This window comes from Diadema setosum, chromosome 1 (genome assembly GCF_964275005.1).
Source record: "Diadema setosum chromosome 1, eeDiaSeto1, whole genome shotgun sequence".
NCBI classification, from domain to species: domain Eukaryota; kingdom Metazoa; phylum Echinodermata; class Echinoidea; order Diadematoida; family Diadematidae; genus Diadema; species Diadema setosum.
The window spans coordinates 41789961-41809215 of NC_092685.1; the positions used below are offsets into that span (position 1 = coordinate 41789961).

At 38.4% G+C, this 19255-nt stretch overlaps 1 protein-coding gene and 1 non-coding gene across 2 annotated transcripts in view; one reads left to right on the forward strand and one right to left on the reverse strand.

Moving 5' to 3' along the window:
* The window catches only part of LOC140230721 (mitogen-activated protein kinase kinase kinase kinase 3-like), a 150782-nt gene that overhangs the window by 81030 nt on the left and 50497 nt on the right, over window positions 1-19255 (forward strand). The window lies entirely within an intron of this gene.
* Window positions 6834-6906, reverse strand: Trnas-aga (transfer RNA serine (anticodon AGA)). Its single transcript has one exon. It is a non-coding gene; the product is annotated as a tRNA-Ser (tRNA).

Genomic DNA, 19255 nt, shown 5'->3' on the forward strand with positions numbered 1-19255 from the left:
TTCATCCATTGCTTGTGTTCATCAGACATAATCTCCGTAATTATATTATGACGAGTCATGTTTGCCAAGTGACTGAACCCAAAGATATTTTTAATCATTATTTTGTGTGTGTGTGTGTACATACCAATGAAATCTATGTGTGGTGATCCAATATAATCCTTACCTCATCTACTTTGAGGAAATTAAAGACACAACGGATGACGCCCTAGCCTGCTGGCTTGGCAGCCTGGACTTTGACTATGTATACATGTATGTCATACCATAAGAAGAAGAAGATCTACTTCAGTGTATGCACATGTGATTAAAACAAACATTGCTGCTTGTGAAAGCATGGGAAACTCCAGAACTCCAATGTATAACTCTTGAACTGTCTTGTCCAACGTTGATAGAACATCCTGTCTTTCTGATTCTACTCTTTTTGTCAAAGTCAACTGAAAATGGATAGGAGTAGCTCTTTGAATTCACATATCCAATGAGTGTATGTGGAACAGTGCCTTTGAGCGTGTTTCTACTGAGAGCACCTCACATCCCTGGCATCGCCACGAATTTTGTCCAACGCAGCACCTCGTATTGTACGACCACTCGAGCTGTTTCTACTGAGCGATAAAATACGAGGTGATGCAAAGGTGACGTGCAAATGCGGCGATTCCGGAAGTCAGGTATTTTTAAGTCACAGATTGGTTCACGCGCGCACTGCCTGATAATACGATCCGAACCCTGCCTGCTTTGCTACTGCTTCAGCTATTTTTGATAAGCCATTTCTCTTCGTCTCCCCAGCCAATATACCCCGAACCAACATACTGGTATCCTGCCACTGACTGATGAGAAATCTTTGGAGATTGAGGGTCCAGTTGAGATTTTCTCAAGGCTGCGACATACTAATGTGGTACTCTCGCGATTCGAGACAATATAAAATGAAATTACGCTGTGTAATCAAAGTAAGTGATGAGGGCTTAGTAATGCAATAAGTTAGGCTGTTAATCATGCGAACAATAGACGATGAATGCCACAATTCACATGTAACGTAACGTATAGGGCCTATAACACGTACACAAGCGAGTTGGTACAAACAAAGCATGATGCGAACACAGTCGCTGTGTGTACACACGTATTTTGTACACATGTGTCGAAGGAGTGTGTGCGATGAACCGATTGAAAAGCGCGGGGAGAAATTCTAGACGTCCGATACACCACAAATTTCGCTACCCGGTGTGTTTCTACTGAGAATCGTCCTTCTCGTCACCACGCATCGACCACCTCAATAGGTGGACGACGGAGCACCTCGCATCACCCGGCATCGGCCACTACCCGATCTGTTTCTACTGAGGAAAAATTCGAGGTGTCACCACGCATCAACCGGTATCGGCCGGTATCACCACACATCGGCTGGCATCACCTCGAATTGTCGTCGCTCAGTAGAAACACGCTCTTTGACTGACAGCATTTTCCTACAAAAAGGATTGTGTGAAAATGGTCCTTTGTTAGCACTTTGTGGAATTTAGCACGTCCATTTCAGGCGGTATTATCAACTAGATCACAAACATATAATGAGGGAAAGGGGGATGCCAGCAAAAGCGGGTCAGAATAATTGGCCTCGTAGCAGGAAGTACTTCTGCTTTTTTCAGGCGGGCCACAATGTAGGCATCAAGATCCTTGTTCAGTCCTCTAGAGAATGAAAGCAAGGCCTGCCGGTGCCAGTAACTGCGACCACGTGGAGGAACAGGGAATGATACGGAAATGAATGGGTCCTGCATTTATAGGCGGGGAATTCTTTCCAAATGTCTCCCGTTCTCTGGCATGAAAAAGCACCCGCCATGCAGCGACACTCGTCCAGACGAGGCTGCAGGGTAAAGAGCGATAACATAGGCTGATTGTTGGATGGGGCGGTGCTGCGCTTTAATTCCTGATCCCCCGGCGAAATAAAGTAGACGATTAATTTTCCCCGGTATTCCAAGTCTCCTTTCCTCCTTCTCCACCCACACACTGTTACTCATCTCACCAAGGTTTCCATCAAATGGATTTTTTTGTAGCAGAAGTTAACGGTCTATCTAAACTGGTTATTATTAGTACCAGCCATTTTCATGCAAACATTATTCTGCACCATGCTTTCAGTTTATGAGAGTGTCAAAATTCCTACTGGTGCTCCCTGCTTTGAATGTGAGCTCTGCATGCATGTTTTACTTACAGGAAAGCACTGTTGAACCTTTTTATAGTAAACGATAGCTACAAGCAGCTAGGGATCATTGCAAATGTCAAGGACATGGTGCGAAAATATATATAGAGAGAACGATACATTCTAAGATGATTGTTATTATCAAACATGCAGATTTTGACTCTTCATACCATGAAGGCAGATTGCAAGAAGTTGGATGCATTTGGAATATGGTGTTACCTTTGGAATGCTAAAAATTTCATGGAAAGCACACAACACAAATGATGGTTTACTACAGTAAGAGAAGATTGGATCGGCTAGGGCTAGTCATGCAAAGAAAAGGGATAGTCACTCAAACTCTCAGACTCTTTGGATGCTTCATGAGAAGAAGTTGTATGAAAAACACTCATATTCAAGGGAAAGTGGAAGGAAAAAAGGGGGCGAGGGAGACCAATAACAACTTGGACTGAAAACATTAAGATATATGGAGGACTGAGTTGCTCAGCTGCATCCTAGCAGGCAAGAGATAGGGAAGGCTGATGTGAGCTCATCCATGTCACATCAGTGGTACCTGGTATGTGTGCCAATGGAAATCATGATGATGATAATGATGATGACTCTTCAAGAATGGCTAGGAAGAATAGTACACTTTTTATTTCTTTCTTCTTTTGTCACTTATGTGCACCAGCTCACATACTCTGCAATGAGTACTGTATATGCTGAATATATCGCGAGGTTTTTATTTTCGCAAAGTTTGTGTGTTGGGTGCTATTCAAGAATTCAAAAACATACCAAAGTATATAAACTCTGATCCCGGCATGAATGTGATGTGCATGCATACCTTTCTTCGTTCAGTGTTGTACTTCCCGATTACGAATTTAAACGCTGGCGTAATTGTTGGGAAGTCCCGGATTCATGAAAAATTAGACTCGCTGAATATATATATGGCGCATATAGTAGATTCTAGCTTCAAGAAAAGATATGAACAGAACCAGATGGAATGGAAAAAGCTCAGTGATGAGAAACTATGTGATGGCATCACTCTCCAAAGACAGCTTGGAAGATTTTTTTTTTTTTTTTTTTTGGGGGGGGGGGGGGGTCTTACAATGTCTGTTTTATGTACTAGCATCTATTTCTTTCGAGTCCCGAGCAGAATCAGGAAAGATTTGACAGAAAAACAGATGAAAAATCAATAGGGTTCATTGCCGAGCGATCTGCCGGGGAATGGGGACAAAATTGGATAAGTTGTATTAAATGGGATCAATTGTGGTAGAACTACCAAAATGATTGCATGACCTCCTTCACATTGTTTGATTAGCCTTTGCTCGCTTGAGATGAATGGCTGTGGCGGTGACCGTGGTAACATGTCTCCTGCCACACCCCTTTCCAAGAAGTGCCTCAAATCAGTGGGGGAGACCTGGGAGACCGCTTCTCGCTTGCCTGCTTGCGTGCTGGAGTGCTTGCGTGCATGCTCCCTTGCCTCACTTGCAATGCTAAACATCACAGCTGTCTCCGTGTTAACAGACTGTATAGTGGGTCCCCCTGGGCACTGTTGATTGCGGAGCATCTTAAAGCCCCCAGTATCGTTTCGACAACGATAGTACATGTTGAGAAAAGTTGGTCAGGTCTAGCCCAGCGTTGTTGATAATGACAACCAAAATCTACATGGGAGCACCAACACAGATAGATTATTGGACTATTGGACCAGAACAATTTAGCCTATTTGTCATTATGTGAAATATCATATATTAGTGATTCAGTTTTCATAATGTCACATGTATGATTAATTAATTAGTTAATTAACCACATTTCTATAGTACATATCACCATAGACGTAGTAACTATTCACTTTGTAAATAGAAAAAGAAAAAGGAGCTGGAGAAAAATGAAGAGATAACATTCAAATCATTTCAATTTTGAAAAACACAACAATCAATATTTATATACATTGTATTGACATTGATAACCACTGATAGCAATACATATATCTTTGCCTATGATTCACATACTTTTATAGAATATTTGTCCCTTTTTGTGTGTGGTTGTTAAGAATTCAATGTTGGAACATTTCTCTTTTGTAACTTTAGGGCAGGGGGTGCTACACTGTGTCATTGCTGTTTTATGAGATTTTACAGTTTCTGTCAAAATTTTTCTGTAGATGGCACTTGTTCCGTTAGTGATTCCAAAATAAAATTTTGTTCATGTCATGATTTTAAACCAAAATCTTCTTGACATTCATGTTCTATTTTGGCTCCCTTCATATGATATTGAAAAGAGAATGCATTTCTGTAATACTTTCTGTGATGATGCCACCTACCACCCTCCCCCAAGAAGCAACAGCAAGCAAACAAAATGAAACAAAACAAAACCTATCCCTAAACATACCTGAGGCTCTGCATTGAGTAGTATCGTTGATAGTGATAATGTTTGCAGAGAGTCTAGTTGATATGCAAAGTATACCTTAACTTAAACGATTATACCCTACCTTTAATGCAGTAGGTGGTCACATGTCCTGAAAGCAGAAACATGCAACTGGTAATTGTCTGTTGGAGAAGTGCAACCCTCCGTGCATCCTGATGTTTGAGATTTCCTTGCATTTGTTTGCCAGGGGTCCGGGCAATGCGCCGTTGCCATTGTGGTGAAGAGGTTGCTGTCGGCCACACATCAGTGTGGATGACATCCCAGCAGACGCAGGGGCAGAGGGGTAGAAATGTCAATAACCTCCCAGGGGACACACACCTACAGACACGCACCTTACATACATCCATAGACCCCCCTGTAGACATAAGCACACGCACATACATCAACACACACACCAACACACCAGGCCACCTTGCTTTCACTCAGAATGCAGATCGAGATGTTAATGTGAGCGACACATTTGATTATACATCAAGCTCAGTAAATATCAGAGCCATTTGCCTCCTGTGTGCGACCCAGCTTGAATGGAGTTGGATGTCTCCCCCCCCCCCTTATGTAGAGAGAGAGAGAGAGAGAGAGAGGGGGGGGGGGGGAAAGAGGATTGCATGCTCCTTGGCGAGAAGGCAGTAATGTCGATGGAGGTATTGCTCTGTAACTTATGGCTTGATTTCTTTCGAGTACTTCGTCGCCATGTTGCGGGACACACCAAACGGCTATGAAACAACGATCATATTGTACAAAAGACTGACTATTCTTCTTGATCGATTGGACTTTCTGCCGAACGTATCTCACAAAGTCTTGTATGTAATAAGAAATGTAAATATGTTACGATTATTTTTAGCAGGTACCATATGTGGGCATTTCCACAGTAAATGGGTAGTTTTAGGTTGGAAAAACATGAAAAATTAAAATTGTCTTCAGAGTATCCATATTTCAGAGTTTGGTTGCCTAATACCTATATTAAATATTTTTAAGTAGGAAAAGATAACTTTGTATTCAAATAGAGCTTGAGTGGGTATGTAAGTAAGACATGTGTAATAGGTATGGGGCGAACGCGTGTAACACATAGAGTAGGACAGAAATATTGGAATGATGGATTCCTCATACAAAGAATACAAATATTGATTTGAAATCATCTGACACTATTTATTGTACTGATACATTATGATAAGAACAATTTAGGTTGTCCATATTTGTGAAAACATTCATTATTTGTGTCATTTTGAAGTGTGCATTCATGATTAATGCCAGAAAATTTGTGCATCATATCCGAAAGGCGAGATCGTGTTTGTACCAAGTTCCTCCATAATCGGGCGAAGTGTTGTCATATTCATATCTGTGTGGGTGCATGTGTGTGTGAGGAAAAGCCAGAGCTTCATTGCAATAGAGTTTCTTGAAATTCCAAAGTACATGATATGACATGTATCACTGCATTAGTGGTGAACGCATGTAACACAAGAGTAGGACAGAAACTTGAACTTTACAGAGTTTTTTAATTTCCAAGGTTAACAATACACTCCCGTTCTCCAGTATATTGTGTAGTTCATTTTAAACCACAATGTGCAGTATATACAAAGGCTGAACTATCAAAATACTGTGTGCAAAGGAGCATTTTGCTGTTGTCATTGGGTCAGCAGTTATCATTTCGTGTCCATTACACCTTGATATTCCTAGATACACGTACATGTATGTAAATCAAGTGGATTGTATTTGCCTGTCCAAATTTAAAACTTTTTTTTTTACTGATACAAAAATACATGTGTATTGATACAGTTTATAGGGACTAAACTAGAATTTCAGTCATCACATCCCAAACTCAATCAACACACAGGCTCTGGAAACAAGAATTAAAACTTGCATTGTTCATTTTTCTATTGCATTTAATGTCCATCAGCCACAGTTAGAAACATAAAGCAGTTAATGTACCAATAACTGATTTCAATGTGAAAAGAAACTGTTATTTGATAGTGCAACAGGTAAATCTGTTCATTTCAATTTACATTCATTCGAAAATGAATAGTTGTAACATTCTTTAGGGAAATAATCCTTATAGGGAATCAATACACAAAGAATGACACTTTCAGAATTGTTCAGGTACTGTACGACAACTCTTAACTTTACAACCCATGAGGTGATTTGTAAATTAGAGAACAAAGCATCCTTTGCAACTGATTGACAATTTGCCCTACATCAACGTAAATAAGCACTGAATTGATCAGTGTTTCTATAGTAGCCATGATATAAAAAATCATGGGCGTACATACTCGAGCAGGATTTGAACCTACGACCCCCTGATCTCTGGACAGGCGTCATCTCCACTAGACCATCGAGCTTCTGCCTGACAGCAGAAAAAAAAAAATGTTAATAAATCATGGACGTACATGCTCGAGCAGGATTTGAACCTACAACCCCCTGATCTCCGGACAGGCGTCATCTCCACTAGACCACCGAGCTTCTGCCTGACAGCAGTGAAAACATCTTGACGGAAAAATTCCATGAATTTGAAAGCACCCTTTTCTTTGCCTGCCAATTCAATACAGTGTACATTTTTATATGGTGTATAGGGCCTAAACTTGAATTTCAGTTATCACATCTGAAACTACATCAACATACTGGCTCCATAAACAAGAATTAAAACTTGCATTGTTCACTCTTCTATCGCCTTAATGTCCGTCAGCCATAGTTAGAAACATATGCTTTATCAAGAATAATACTGATATCTCCTTATACTTTCGGCTTTATTGCGAACATTTTAAATGGTATGATATTGTGATACAACAGACTGACACATATGCATCGAATGTGATATCTTGAACATATTTTAAATCACTGCTCCCAAAGGTAAACTGGACCTTTAATGTAAATCAGCCACAGTAAGAAACATAAAGAAGTTAATGTGCCATCAACTGTTTTCAAAGAATAACACTTTCCAAAATGTTCAGGTACTGTCAGAGAACTCTTAACTTTACAACCTATGAGTTGATTTGTAAATTAGACACACACACACACAAAAAAAAAAACCCACACACACACACAAAAAAAAAAACACTCTTTTACGTGCCTGCCCATTCGATACATACGTACAATGTATTCAAATGGTGTATAGGGCCCATTCTGGAATTTCAGTCATCATATTCCAAAACTCGATCAACATACAGGCTCTGAACACAATAAAAATTGACATTGTTCGTTCTTTTATCGCCTTAATGTTCATCAGCCACAGTAAGAAACAAAGCAGCTAATGTAACAACTTTTTTTATTCAGTTGTATCCCTGTTTATATCTTGCTTTAAAACAAAAGGGATGGTAAGTATTGGTTTAGGTGATGACTCAGCTTTTAACTTTTTGAAATAGCATACAGGTTCTCTTAAAGGCATTGAAAGTTTACTTAAGTGAAAATCGGTTTTGGAAAGGCTGAGATATCCAAAAAGAAAGTTAAACAAAGTGATCCTAATAAAAGTTGAAACCCAGATCTTCTATTTCAATAACATTGGTTTACTTTGTGGCTTCATACCTCAGCCATTTGAAGACCATGTTTCATAAGCTAAACTTTGAATTCCTTGTAGAATTGTATGCTCATAAAATTTCATAAGTGGTTTCTTAGTACATTGTATTAGATCTTGCAAAAAGTTAAAAGCTAAAGTCATACCATCTGATATACTTTACAACTTGAAGGAAAAAAAAAAAAACAACTGCTGTCTTGTGGTGCTTTGCTCCTCCAAGAGAATGGGATCAGGCATTCTGCACAGGATGTTGTTTGTAGATTCTCCGGAGATGTCGTCTTTGATCGACCACATGAAAACTCCATGCCTCTTTTTTCCCCATTAAGTCATCATCCAGGATGTCTTTTACCTGTCAAAAAAAAAAAAAGAAGAAAGAAATTATATACATAATCAACAAATACACATATTGAGTTCATTTTATCAAAATTTTTGAAAGTTTGGAATATTCCTATATACTGAGCGCAGATAAAAAGATTGTTCAAAAGGCATGTACATGTCACCTGCAATTGAAATATAGTTGAACATTTTGCTGCTTAGTTATTCCGTAAACCAAGCAATAAAATACACAAACTACAAATACAGTAGACTCTTAAAAAAAAAAAAAAAAAAAAATCTATCAACCCACCTAGCAACCTTTCCTGGCCAAAGTTTCAAAAAAAGGATAGGTGTAATTCTTGGTATCGCCAATACCTAGGTGCCGTGCAGAGAGCAGTGTTTTAGATGCATTATGAGATAGCTTACGGGACAAACTTGACCTGGTTTTGGCTGCACATGCACTCAGATCATGCTTTATCTTTATCCAGAGATATTTTTGTTGAAGATTTCTTCGCTTTCCATCATGTGACCAGCACATTGAAGCCTTGCACTAGTGAACCACGACTCTAGTGACCGCAAATCAGTAAAACTGAGAAACTTTCAACTCTTTTCAGCTGAATTTTAACCAAGAAAAAAAAAGGGATGGCAATGGAAAAGCAGACGATTAACTCCCTTGAATCATTTGGGAACTGCGACCTCTACTTAGCGTGAGACAACCAGAAGTGAACAAGGGCACAAAAGAATCCCACAGTGTATCTGTGACAGAGCTCTTCAGCATGCACAGAAGTTTTTTTGCACACTGGCGATACAGAGAATTGATTGCAACGTCATGAAAATATAAAAAAAAAAAATCAAAGAGATATCTATGATAAAATCTTCATAATAAAAAAGAATATAACATAGTGTAAAAAAATTAAATAAAAATGGAGGCCATGGCTTCTATCTTTGAGGGGTAACAATTAATGTTTGTTTTACACTGTAGAAAGCAATTCAATACACGTATCTCCAACAAACATCCTACACAAATTGCTCTGCAATCATTTATTCATGTATGCATTATAAATTTATGTGCTTTAAAAATGAACAAGAAATAGTCCTGTAAATAAAAGGAACCTTTTTTTTTTGTCATGGTCTTAAAAAAAAAAAATATATATATATATATATATATATGCAACCTTAACATATTTAAGAGTGCCAATGTAGCAGCCTTTTTGGCCAAAAGAAAAAAAAAAAGATTACATAATAAAACGAAAATATGCATTCACACCTTATCACTACAAAGCAGACAGGCTAGACATGATGAAGGGATGCTCTGGCAGGCACTCAGAAAATCTCCACCACAAGCTGTAGAACAGGGCCATGCAGCTTCTATAAATAAAATGATAATCGTATCAGAAGAAAACCCCAAATAAGCACAGATGTGGCTACATGACAATGGACCAAAATATCATGGAAGACAACAAAATGAAGACTAGTTATGTACCAGTTCTATGACATCTACAAATAAAATATTTACAATACATAATAGCATGGCATTAAAAATATGGAGGCCATGGCTTCTTTGAAAGGTATTACTGTTACTTGTAATGTCTGTTTTCCACTGTACAAAGAGATTTCATTTCTCCTACACAATTTGCTTAGTGGTCATTAAATCATGTATGCAATACAAATTTACAATCTTCATTAAATAAATACAAAATAGCTCTGTACATACATAACATCGGCATCGCAGAATTTCTGCGAAGTGAAGCTGCGGAACTTCGGTCATGTCATATATTTATTAGAGCAGAAAGATTTGGGGCTGATTTCATCACAGGGATCGTTTTTAGGACACAACACAGGCCAGCAAAGAGCAAACATGGTGGATGGTGCAACAGCTGGAATGAGGCTCTGCACAGACAACTGTCCAGGCCACACAAGACAGGGTGTTATGAACAGATTGTACATTGAGTCAGGGTTGCTTAGCTCCAATGAGCCCTCCCGCAAAATCATAAAAATATGTATACACACCTCACCGTAACACTGGAAAGCAGACAGGCTGGGCACCGGCATGATGATCGAAGGGACGCTCTGGTCACTCACGACACAGATTGAATCACCACTATTGCACTAAAAGGTGCAGAACAGGCCAGCACAGCTTCTCACATAAGTTGCTAGTTGTCTAGTCTACATCAAAACATAGAAATAGAATCTAAATAAATAAATCACATCATGGAAATCATGATAGAACTGCAATGAGTAGACTGAGCTCATGTGGCTGAAGGACAACATCAACAACGTTGGAAGTCGAGTTTGCACTTTGGTTGCTTACATTGTCAATGTTAGGCAGAAATAAATCAAGTCAAATCCCGATGTAAACCTAGTAAATTTTCTTTTCTAACTTGCTTGATCATGGGTGTCTACATACACTAACGTTATCGTGTGGTTACACTTGGGACTCGTGTCACTAGCGTAGCGCTAGCCTGGCTTTCTAAATTCTATATTAAAAGTAAAAAGTTACAATTAGATTCTACAGTACACTCGTAAAAAAGGTCGTACAGTGCGTCAGCTCACGATGGACAGTGCAGTGGGAGTTAAACTTGTATTCAGCCATTTAAAGTACCACTCTTGGCTTAGCTTTCGTTCATTGCTATTCTGTCACTGTCAGTTTGGTTTTATTTTGAGGAAAAAATATTACGAAAAGATGAAAAGAAAGATTATTTGAAGCTGGAAGCAACGAAGAATTTACTGACAAAAAATAACACATGTGGGACTAGGCTCAGTTATCGTCCGTGTAAACTCGAAAACGAGTAGTGAAAGCTAGCATACAGAGAATCTCAAAAGAATTTCTAATAATGCCAGCAGGGCCATTAATCCTAAAACTACGGAAGATTCTACTCTAGAATGTAAAATTTACCTTTTGTCAGCGAGAGTCGTAATCACCTCCGTCATATTCAGATCTGAGCAGTGGATGGGTTGCACATACGCAATGCAGACATAAACACGGGAAATTTCATGCGAACGATACGCAACCTCGGACAGAACGGCGCGAAACAACGAGGTAAACAAGACATGGGAACAATCTGTCTGAGTTACGCGCGTTCAGAACACACGTAACGAAGACCGATTGGCGATTCTGTCCACCGTTCGTGCGTCCCACCAAGCGGAGCGTACCCACTGAACGCACGTAACATACTGGACAGAATTAGAAAAGGAAGCTGAAGCTAGATAACTAAATGTTCTGAAAAGACAGCTATGCTTGTGGCGCGAAACCGAAGGCAGATGTCTAACTTCAGGGTAGTGTCCGCGTTTCTGTGTTAAATCGAACGACACTGGAGTGTCTCAACTAGCAGTTACGTACGTTCGCGGCGTGGACAGAAAATTGAATTTGGTAACTTTGAATACGGATATTAAATATTTGATTTGATTTTCTGTTGAATTAGTGAAACCTAACTTGAAACTGTCGTCAGCAAAGTGTATTTAACACAAAATAACTGCACTCTGACGCCTGGAAACCAAACGAAATTGAGGCCGAACGTACGTAACTGAAGTAGGACAGAACGCCGATCTTTTCGGTCCAGCTTGCTTTCCACTCTCTCAAAACTCTTGTAATCGTTCAGGGCGAACAAGAAAATGATTTCTCGGTGCGTTGGTGATAAATTTTGAATTGTAATCCACCCAGGATGCGTGTCTTTTAAGAAAATTTATTTTATACAAGTTGCAATTTATGTCAATTTTTATTTCAAATTTGCACATTATCAATAATATTAAATAAAAACAAACAAACCAGCACATCACAAAAAAATAACAACAGGACTCAACGAGGTTGAATATTTTATTTCACCTTACCACATGTATTCAAGAAATAAAGAAAAAAAGATGATTCAAACAAATATTTTCAAATGAAATTGCTCCATGTCTTGAGTGCATAAAACTACCCATTTACCGTGGAATTGCCCATATACAGTGAACACAAGTGTGACCATCATATAAAACCTGTGGTATTGGTTAAAATAATTCAAATAGGGGAAAATAGTCCATCTCGGACCAACCTTTTTCACTTTTTTTTCAAACCCACTGATCTCTAGCTAGCTAATATGTAGTGATGACAGAAGCTTTATTCATTTAACCCTTTAGGAACTGAAGATTCTGTACATAATGGTCTATGATTTCCTGAAAGGTACAGCAATATTGCTCTCATTTCAACAACTTTCTAAATGATGTAGAATAGCTCACTGCATGTTTATTTCTGTCTGTTATAATTTTTATTTTATTTGAAAGCCTATTAAGACTTTACCAAGAGAATGGTGTGTCACAAAAGTAATTCTGACATACTCTTGTTTACCTTGGACCTTTTTCAAATTACATAATTATATGTTCTAAACCAAAACAAAGAAAAATGGTAAAGCATAAAACTTTTTTTTTTTTAAATTAACAGCAGTTTTGGGTGTTTCAGGGAGTAGTAAGGTGGGCGGTTTCGGGCGTTTCAGTTCCTAATGGGTTAAGCTGATCTGAAATCAGTATACACTGTATATGTCAAAAGGAGTATCTTCATTCAAATGTGTGTATGCCAGCGGCAGACTTGTCAGGCTGTGACATCATCTCTCGACTTTGCAGTTGTCGTTGTTACTATTAAATATCAGTATTTTGTGAAATGGTTTAAACTTAAAAAGTCCCCAACTTTCTTATCTTAAATCCTATCTTCCCATCCTTCCCATTTGCTGTTCCATTTTATCTGATGTAACTGTCTGTGACAGTCAATTTAAGCTCAAATTTAACACCATGTGGAATAATTGCAGTTTTAAATCATACTTCTTGCTTGCTGGAACGATACAATGCAAAACTAGGACACTCCCATTAACTTTTCGCAGATAATGCTGTCCATTATGCATATATATTTTTTCTTTTCATGCTGAATACAGTCTGGGGATTAAAAAAACAAAAACATAAACAAACATGACTGAAATGTTGAATGTCATGGGAACCTCACACGTTCACTGTATTTTCTCCCCCTGAAATAGCTGGGTTTGATCAAACAAATTGGCATCAGAATGGACCGAGAGGGAAAAAACTCAACTGAGCAGGAGGTTTGGTCATTGACCTATGAGGGCGAAAGATGCGCCACATTTTAAAACTGGGCTCGCTGGAGCATTACTCATGCCATTGTGATCGATGCTGCGGCGTCCAATATTTCTCAACTGTTAGCGGCAGATGTTTGCGAAATAATGCCAGACAATATCTTTGAATGTCTTCGCTACTTTTGTTATTTTTTCCCTTTTTGTTATTTTTTGTTGTTTGTTGTCTCTGTATGCATTTCTGTGAATTCACATGTTTGAATTTTTGCGTTTGTGTGCGTGGGGGGGGGGGGGGAGGGGAGGAATTCAGTTGATGGAATATTTGAGCAGAAATTTTTGAGGCACCAGGCATGTAGTGTAGGAGGTCATTGTCTGAATATACAGCAACTATTGGAGGTTAATAACCTCAGCTCTGCATTCTGTGCTTTTGTGTTACAGACAAAAGAGACCCCAAAACACCGGAAAGAAGACAGAGCCAAAACAAAAATGTATGGCTTTCCCTTTGGAACATTTAATACCAGTTAATAAGCACTGAATTGATCAGTGTTTTCAGGGGTCGCACTTAACTTTTTTTTTAACTAGCCAGGCGGACTACTTAGAATCAATTTTGACACTGAAGCAATATTTTGGCTAGCCAGATGGACTAGTAACTTCAGAATTTTATGATTTTTAGCTAGTCCGACATGATTTTGGGTGGCCAATGGCCAGCGGACCATTGCCAATTTCGAACCCTGGTTTTAGTAGTAGCCATGATAATCATGGCTACTACTAAAACACTGATCAATTCAGTGCTTATTAGCGTCGATGTAGGGCAATTTGTCAATCAGTTGCAATGAAAGCATCTCGACGGAAGAATTTCATGAATTTGAATAATTTAATACCAGATCATCATTCAAAATACTACGAAATAGTTTGGTGTTCAGCAACGGGTTACATGTCTTAACCAGTGCATTCCTAACTGCAGCATATATAATGTGTACTTTAGAGACTTCTGTAGTGTAAAGATCATATTCAGCTATGAATGAAAAGTATAGAATAAAGTTGTGAAGTGAGTATATATGGCAGAAAGAAAATTTCTTTGTAAGTCAGTTTTGTGAGCTATTAGCTTTGGCTCAGGAATAAAAACTTTTATTCATTAAAGCCCCTGTGTAGTTAGACAATTTATTCTACAGTTGTAGGAGAAATAAGCTAAATCTTGTTCCTACTTGATTTTGTTGGTTGATTCTTTAAAATACTGTATGCCTTTCTTGGCCTTAGGAAATATATACAATTGTTAAATGTAGATTATAGATGCAGACAAATTAAATTACTGGTGGAGAATTTATTTGTAGTATTTTTTTTTTTTGAATATGCATCTAGTCTCTCAGTTTTGGGGGTAGGCAAGAAATATGAATAGGTACAGAGAATTTTCTAGCCTATGTATGTGTGAAAAATAAGTAACTCAAAGATGACTGATTAAAAAAAACCCCACAACAACGACAACAAGCCTAAACCAAGCCAAGACCAGAAGAAGAAAACAAATTTATATGTGCGTGTTGCAATCAAAGCTACTCTCAGTACCTGTGTAATTGAATAGTTATCATTTTGGTTTATACTGTAAAGTCAACACGATAATGTGAGCTGTTAATGTAATAGATTTTCATTTCAGAGTATGCATACAGATTATTGCCTTCATTACCACTTCACAATTATGTGTGTGTGGGGGGAGGGGGGAGGGGAGTTTTATGGAGGTATCTGATTTTATATCCTCTCTCAGTTTTGACAGTTTAGCCATGTAGATGGTACTCGTGTTATACGAGTGTTATGTATGACAGTATTTCATCAAACTTCTTGCAGTTTCAAAGTGGGATCTTGAAAGCAAGTTGTGAACTCGTATTCATTTTCTTTGCATGTTTCAAGCATCCATCTTTTATGCAGCAAAAATATTCAACGTTGATAGTCCAATTTACTTCCCAGTGACTGTAAAAGCCGTGCACTATTAAAACAAATACATTGTATTGCAACCGATTGAGAAATTGCCGTACATCGACGTAAATAATTATTTACGTCAATGTAGGGCAATTTGTCAATCAGTTGCAATGAAAACATCTTGACTGAAGAATTTCATGAATTTGAATAAAGAATTTCATGAATTTGAATAAATACATTATAGTGTACTGGATACTGTATATCGTGATTTTTCAAGGTACGATTTTTATTTTGATTGTAGTGTACTGGGTATATCAAGATATGATGGGTTTGTTCCGGTTTAAGGCCCTCCCTCATACTAATCCCAGCCCCACCCCCTCCTTTCCCCTCACTCCCTCCCCCGTCCTCCACAATGCCTCTTTGAATGTACTGTACAATGTATGTCCCCCCCCCCAAAAAAAAAAGAAGAAATTGCAATGGGACCCTTCGCAATGATAACTCTAAAAATAGTGAGTCAATCCAAATACAATTTTTCAGGGTATAAAACTATGACTTATTACCCACTTCTTACAGAAAACCCCATCCGATTTGTTTCAGTGGTCAAAGAGAAATGAGAAGTTTTGTAGAGCATATCAGGAATCCCTTCCCTCCAAGTTCTGTCCATCGTGTTCACACATTATGCAGTTCCAAGAGCATCCAAGTGCTAAACTTGGAAGAATCAGACCCATGACATGCTTTGCAATGATCCATATTTCTCTGTGACCAATAGCCAAACTGAATGGGGTTTTCTGCAAATATTAAGATGTTACATTTTAAGACCCTGAAGTAGCATTCAGACAGTTTAATCATATTGGGAGTTATCAATGCGAAAATCTGATTGCAATTATTATTGTTATTTTTTATTCTTTTTTTTTTTGGGGGGGGGGGAAGACATATTGTATAATATGAGTCCGTCTTTAACATCATGATCAGTAATCACTGGTGATCATGCATGGTAGAGATATGACGTATCCGTGCAGATAGAGCCGTGAATGAGGAGCAAGTGGACGGGAAGAGCGGGGAGTAAATAACAGTGAGTGGTTTGGGGGCTACCACAATGAAGGGAGCAGCAACCTGCTTTTGTGTGACTCATCAAACTTATTTTTAGCTGGAGTGCGTTTGACCTTTTAGTCACCTGTTTTTTCTTTGCTTTCTCTCTCACTGTCTTTCTTGCTTTCTCTTTTTTTTTTTCTTGCTTTCGCTTTATTTATTTTTTTTTTCAGGATTGAAATCCATTGACACACAAGTTGTGTATCATTGTTTTATTGAAGTACCATGAGTGTGTAGAACCTGTCGTTACTGTCGCTAAACATGATTGTACGCTATGTCAGTGGCATCTTGGTGTGTTGTTCACAGAGGGTAAAGTTGTCTTCTTGGCATCTTACCAAGGAATTTGAAATTGAGCCCATTAGAAGTCATATCGCCCTTTTGCAAACGTCACAAAATTTTACATGGTTGAAGAATAATGTCTCCCAACATGGTGTATGAAATCTTACGGTGATACACCTTCAGTTTTTGTTTTTGTTTTTTTCAAGAAAGAAATTAAAAACTAATCGTATGTCACTCCAGAATACACTTCCCTTTTTGTACTGCAAATTTACAATTTTGGGTTTTTTTCTGGGTCCAAATAAATTCACTAGAAATCAAGGCCTATAGCATTGTTTCACCCTCCCTTTATGCAAAAAAGTTTCCAGTTTTTTGGATAGGTCTGAATTATCTGCCTCTACAATATACATACCAGGTTATGATCCATGTAAAGAATCTAATTTTCAGGGTTGTAAAGGGACACACAAATTTTAAACATCACATGTGAAAGGGACAAACTAAAAAATCTGTAGGGAATATGAGTAGTAGTGTAAACACAGAATAGAAAGAAAATATGTTATCTGTTCTGTTGAAATTATTGCAATTCCACTCCCCCCCCCCCCCCATCAACAGTGAGATACAGTATAAATGGAGTTTATATATCACTATTCCATAACACTGACGGGGGTTATGTGCGTAAATTGAAAGTGAAGTGAATCGTAAAGAAAATAATTGCTCATGCATGAGATGGGTCCCTTTGTTGTTTCACAGTATTTTTATGTGTGAATATACCTATGCGGTACACCTGCACAGCAAGATTTTTCCAAGCATGGTTTAGATACATTTTGTGCGCATTGCATGCTTATATGAATAGTAGCACAGTCTCTTTCTCTTCGCAAACCCCCCAAAAAGAAATCTGCCCGTCCATAAAAAAACCCACCATTTTCCAGATTCAACTTTTATGTGCAATGAGTAGCGCTTGGCTACTCCCGAGGCTCATTGATGCCTACAGGAGTGCGTTTCACGCCATGCTTCAGGGGAAAGCCAACACAAGGTTGTTGTGTTTTTTTTCCCCCCTTTTTAATAGTTACCTTGTCAGCGAGGCTTTTTAGGCTTATATCAAGCTGTGCATTCCAATATCATTGTTATTGTTTTTGTTCTTAATATCTTTATGTTATCATGTTCATTATTTTCATTGTGGTTGTTTTATAAAGATCAGAGTTTAAAAGGAGTCTGTTGACAAAAAGTGGCTGAGCGTTTGAAGCGTTAATGTGATATTATAAAAAGTCTTGATGAATTAGCATTTTTTTTTTGGGGGGGGGGGCTCGCTGTGGATCCTGACCTATGTATTGTATATGAGAAAGGACAGCTGATGTATTCAAATGTCATACTTTTCTATGATTCATGATATTTGCTACAGCTCCAATCTAAATTCATCACTGTAAAGTAGACAACCCCCTCCTAGGGTTGGGATCAATGTGTGTCTGGGCACTCACGTTCATCTCTGTAGAAAAAAAAAAAAAAAAAAGTACCGGTAATGCTGCGACTAAGATATGATGTCAAGTGTCAGTGTGTCATAGTTTCCCTTGGTAAAGATTTGAAAAAAAAAAAAAAAAAGATTAATCTTGAATATGACTTACACACATTTTGTCTGGAGGATCTCCCTCCACCCCCCCCCCCCCTCCTCCAAATTTAGTGGCACTGGCAGAGCACTTGAATCTCGTCAGCAGTTGACTGCCTCCACCAAAACCTGTCTGTCAAACCATGAAGGCCATTGTTAAGCGCCTCCCAAGGTCATATGGGGACTGGTAGACACTTATCACCCAGCGTGATCAATCTTCCCTGCAGAAATCTAACCCCATGACACAACAACACTCTTCATTCTAGGGGTTGCCGAAATGTGTCCTCTTCGTGAGGTCACGGGGTTCACGTTTCCCCTCTGGAATTTGTTTGCTAGCCTCTGTTTACAGACGTTTAGATACATATAATTGTTCTCTTTGTTTCACTAATTATTTTTGGTCACCTCCACACCACGTGCGTACAGGAGACATTGAGTTTCGTTGTTGTTTTGTTGATGCCCTTATGTTTGTTCATGTGCCAGTGCTGCAGTCAGTATCACATATATATGTCATTTAGTGCCTAGAAACACAGTGTGCCTATATGCATGTCAAACAATAAGTTTATACACAAATGCGTGATGCTCATGAACACATACAAACATAATACTGTAAAACAAAGAATGTTCGCGTGCATTTTGATTTCGCAACTTTTTTTAATGTTTGCGTGCATTTTGATTTCGCAAATTTCGCGAGCGCCAAGATTCGCGAAATTAAAATGCACGCGAAAGTTTTTGCCAACACTATATGCATTGAATGCAAGTGGCAATTCGGGAAAAATTCATGCCGTGAATATATCATGTTTTACAGTAGTTATTTCGGCCTTTTTCCTTAAAATTGATCAAGGCGAAGTACATTGAATGCAGAACTGCCATCTACTTATTTACCGTAGTCTATAGGTACACTGTACTTACAGTATATGCAGTTTTCTGGTTTTTATACC